We start from the raw sequence: 5,320 nt of genomic DNA, 5'->3' as shown, positions 1-5,320 counted from the left end.
AGCATACGGCTTCATTTTGGTCTCCTTTCTCCTCCTTTGTGTGTCTTTTCAAGTTTGCAGCTAGACTGACAACAGGGCCAGCCTCTCTTGCTTGATGTCAGCCACTTTTCGGAGTTAATGGTTGTCTGAAAAATGGGATAAAACAAGATAAAAATAAATAAATTCAATAAAGCAGCCATAAAAGATGAAAACAACAGAGCGACAAAAGATAAAAAAGGCAGTAACCATTAGAGGGCTTGTCCACAGGCTCTGCTCACCCATCATCCATCCTGATTCCCTTGCACAAAGCCTAGGTGGGGCTCCAGTTTATATGGAACATTCGCTCTTGAGCTGTTTACAGGGAGGCTGTATGACAATGAGCACTCATCCTGCATTGATCCTGATTTGCTAGTAGGGTGTGTATTACACATCTTCCCATTAATCGCTCAATTGTCCCATATAGTTCAATGCATTTTCTCATCCCTTTCCAAACCACAAAAAAAACCATTCGGAAAAAGTGGATGTGTTGCGCTAGAGCAAAGTATCACTTTAATTGTGCAAAGCTAAAGTTCCAGTATGCACTTGAATGCATCCTGCAAAACATAGTGTAGAGCAGTGTTTCCCAACCGGTGTTCCGCGGCACACTAGTGTGCCGCGGAACGTTGCCTTGTGTTCCGTGGGAGGGAGGCGGGCGAGGCGGGCGGCGAGAGGCGGGGCGGCGGCGGCGAGCACACGCGGGGCGGCGAGCGAGCTCCCTCCCACATCCCATCGCCGCTCGCTTCGCCTGGGACAGCCCAGTAGGCCGGCCGAAGCGAGCGGCGATGGGATGCGGGAGGGAGCTCGCTCGTCGCCCCGCGTGTGCTCACCGCCCGACTCGCCCGCCTCCCTCCCACGGCACACCAGCCTACGTCCGTGGGAGGGAGGCGGGCGAGTCGGGCGGCGAGAGGCGGGGCGGTGGCGGCGAGGAGAGGCCGCCCAGCGCGGGGCTCTCGCCGTCTGCCTGCCTGGCTGCCTGCGAGCTCGGCGGGCAGCGCTTCCGTCCACAGCGCCCGCCTCGCGGCTCTCATTCCCTGCCCCGCCAAAGCTCACCCAGCCAAGCCGCGCTCTCCTTCCTGCCTCGCTTTGCTGCCTCCTCCCCCCCCCCCACCCCCAAAGCTTGGAGGTTCCCCGGCAGGAAGGAGGGAACTTAATCCTCTCCAAGGGCTGCGGAAAACAGACATGCAAATGGGGGCTTGCCAGCTCTTCAAGCGCCGCCGGCTTTCTTCGGGAATTACCGCCCGCCGAGCCCGGTAACGCTGACAGGCCGAGCCGCGGGGCTTGGCAGCGCAGCCGGCAGAGTGTGGGAAAGGGCGGCCGCCACGCGCCGGGCAAGGCGAGACTCGACGGGGAGGACACCGGCAGCAGCGCCCCCCCCCCCAGAAACCCGCTCCGGGCAGGTAATTCACAGAGAGTGGACAGAAGGAAGCCTTAAAGGGCTTCAGCCTCCCAGAGTGGCGGGGAATAATAAATAATAATAATAATAATAATAATAATAATAATAATAATAATAATAATAATAAAATTGACAGGTGGTGTTTTTCTAGGTGAGGGGGTGGGGACTGTAATAACAAAAAAATCAGCTGTATATCAACCGCTGTTTTGCAATGAGGAATTGCAAATAAGGAAGATCAAAAGGAGAATGTTTTTTTGGGGGGGGACTCTCTTCCTCTTCTTCCTCCTCCTCTCGTTCTTGCTCCTCTTCCTGGCAAAAGGGCTGCTGAGACCCCTTCACTCTTGGGTGCCGGTGGGTGCTGTGACGTTGACGCTGCTGTGGCAAGTGCCTTTACTTAGCAGAGTGCATTCCCCTTTACACAGGAGGGGAGGGGAAAAAATTGAAACTTACACTTTCGTGCGTCCCTCCCGGCGCGACGCTGCGCGCTGACGTCACGGGGCTGTAATGGTGGTGTGCCTCGAGATTTTTTTCATCAAACAAGTGTGCCTTTGCCCAAAAAAGGTTGGGAAACACTGGTGTAGAGGTAGCTTAACCACAACAATTCAAAATGCTTCCCCCCAAAAGGGAGCAATCGTTCTACATCTTGCCATACACCTTTATATCTTCTATGAACATGCATGAAAATATCCATGCTGTAGTCACTAGAAGGGCCACAGAAAATACTGGATTTTGTGAAAAGCGATTTCTCTGATGTATGCCACCTGCCTCTCCACCCCACCCCTGCCATTTATGCAAAAAGTCTACTTCTCTGCTGCAGTCAGGGAAAGAAAGCATATTATGTGCGTAGGCGCAGTCTCATGGTTCTGCTAATAAAGAAAAATGTCTCCCACACTTCAAAGTTTCTGGTGGTTTAGTAATCATTGATTGCTGGGCACATTCCAAGGAGCATTTGGATTATACAGGAGGAAAACCACAACAGAGCAAACAACTCTGGCAAAACACTGGTATCCAATGACGCCAGCCGCAATGCTGCGCTAACAGCTACTTTACTAAATATAAGACGGGCAAAGACTACAAGTGGAACATTTGCAAATAGTGAAGGAGGGAGCTATACTTTCCTTCACTCTGCCTGCTCCCTTGATGAATCCTGACTTACGCCAACCCTTTTCCCTTAGCAGTTGTTATTTTTGCTTATCCAGCCTATCTAATTTATATTGCAAATAAACAGCTTGGACAGAGATGTGTCATCTGTGTTCTGTAACTACCTTGCACAGTGTTGCAAGCAATTGAATGTTGAGCAGCAGTTATCACACCAGCAAGGAATGTTACGTATTGTTTTGTGATATACCCACTTCCACAAAGGGCAACAAGCTCCTGGAGCCACTGTATATTGCAACCATTTTCTTGTGTTTTACAAATAAAAGTACAGGGCCCTAATGAAAGGAAGGGAAAGAGTGAGACTTGCATTAGAAGAGGCATCTGCAACAAAATGTTGCATTGTGGATGTAGTGTTCTCTTGCCCAGGAATTCAGCAATGCCCCTTGCATGGATACAGTGGTACCTCAGGTTAAGTACTTAATTCGTTCCGGAGGTCCGTACTTAACCTGAAACTGTTCTTAACCTGAAGCACCACTTTAGCTAATGGGGCTTCCTGCTGCTGCTGCTGCTGCTGCTGCTGCTGCTGCTGCGCCGCCGGAGCCCAATTTCTGTTCTTATCCTGAAGCAAAGTTCTTAACCTGAAGCACTATTTCTGGGTTAGCAGAGTCTGTAACCTGAAGCGTATGTAACCCGAGGTACCACTGTACTCCATTCTATTCACTCTCAATCTGACCTTCTATTTTCCTGCCCTCTGCCTGCCAGCTAGCATGAACTTTATTAGCCCTCATTGGGCTTTGGGGGTTTTCCCCTGCCCCAAATATCATGTAGGTTTCTTTTTCTCTAAAGGTTTTTATGTGCTCCTGCAAAGCCAGGGATTTCCAGCCGGCTCTTCCTCAGTGCATCTGGCTTTCAACCAGAAGGTTGGTGGTTTGAGCCCAGCCAGGGATGGCTGTGGGCAGGAATCCCTCGGGATCCCCTGCAACTCTACAATTCTATGATTTAATGCTGATGCCTCTTTTTGGACATGGATGATGCTGTTCTGGCTACAAAAGAACTGGCATCCGAAGAAATGGGCTTCCTATTACAGTAGTATATATGATGATGATTATATCCAGGGCAGTTTAACCATATTGTTTTGTCTCCTAGGTAACAACAGGCAAAAATATGATTAACCATTATCAAATTTTAATTATTACATAATTAATGGAAACCATTATTATTTATTTATTTCCTTGTTGCAAAATTGTACACACAAAATTGTATGGACTTAAATCATAAAACATGACGTGCCTAACAAAAAACGGGTCACTAGGGGAATAAACTACTCAACGTATTATTTTACAGTACATAATAATGAGATAATTACTGTAAACTGGTAAAATGAGTCATTCAGAAAATCAGCCTGGAAAACAGGAGGGTAATAGGAGTGAGCTAATGAGTGGTGACTGCTTATCTATGCCATGCTGCAATATATGCTGCAAGTATTTCTCATCTCTGTGTTGTTTCATTTGTATATTTAATAAAATCACACCATACAGTGTAAAAATTACATTTGTTTTTCTCTCCCCTTGCCACCTTCAGTTTTTGCAACAGCTTTCCCATTATGGCTGTTTGCCAGATTATATTATACCACTGATCAATATTCATCAAGTGGAAAACGATTCTAAATTATATTTAATTATGTAACCTTACAAACATGCTCCAGCACATCATCCATGTTGCCGCTCAAATATTCCAAAATCAATCACATATCCTTCTGAATTTTAATTTGAATACAATGAGGCTGCCATGTCCAACTTTTTTAAAAGCTCCTCTGATTTCAGTAGGAAAGTTGAACGCTGATTAAAACACCATTCACATCAGGAGAACTTTGAAGACATTAACTTTGGCTAACAGTGTTCACGTATAGTTAACAGTGCAATCCTATACATATTTACTCAGAAGTAAGCCCCTCTTTGCTTTCAACAGGGCTTACTTACCTGAGAGTAGAGGACTGCCCTTTCCTGGGAGTCTGAGTCCCATCGATCTCAATGGGGCTTAGTTTTGAGAAGACACACACAGAACTTCAGTGCCACAAAAACTTTTGGGAGAGGCTGTAATTCAGAGGTATCAGGCTGGGAAACATCGCTGTCTGCAATTGTGAGCACTATTGCCAATCAGATTAGGCAGCACAGAGCGAGATTAACCAGTGATCTGATTTATGATAAAGCAGTTTAATATCTCATAAATACTCTTCCATTAATGGGGGCAGGGAATGCTTTCATCCTTCTTAGAAACTAGGAATCACTCTGTGTGGTGCTATAAATATGTCCCAGGGATTCAATAAATGGTAAGTTATGACAAATAACAAGCGTTCTCCAAATTCCAGTTCGCTCTTGCTATTCCTGTGCTAACGTTCCACTTTGAAATCTAGCTCAGCATCCTGATCTCATGGTGGGCAACCAGGTCTACTCGTGGGAAATCTGCAAGCAGGACATGAGCACCAGAGCACTCTCCCCTTTCACAGTTGCCAGATACTGGAATTTAGAAGCTTTACTACCTCCGACTGTGGAGGCAGAGTGTAGCCATCATGACTAGTAGCGATTGAGAGCCTTATTCTCCATGAATTTGTCCAATCCTTCTTTTAAAGCCACCCAAGTCAGTGACTCTGACTCATGTCACACCAGGTGAAGTGCTAGCTCAGTTGGTGGAACATGAGGGTTGTGGGTTTGAGCCCCACGTTGGGAAAAAGATGCTTGCCTTGCAGGCGGTTGGAGTAGATGACCCTCGTGGTCCCTTCCAACTCTACAGTTCCACAATTCTATCCAACAA

The sequence above is a fragment of the Podarcis bocagei genome, assembly GCF_964188305.1.
Source record: "Podarcis bocagei genome assembly, chromosome: 12".
Classification (NCBI taxonomy): domain Eukaryota; kingdom Metazoa; phylum Chordata; class Lepidosauria; order Squamata; family Lacertidae; genus Podarcis; species Podarcis bocagei.
This window is presented reverse-complemented; position numbering follows the sequence as displayed.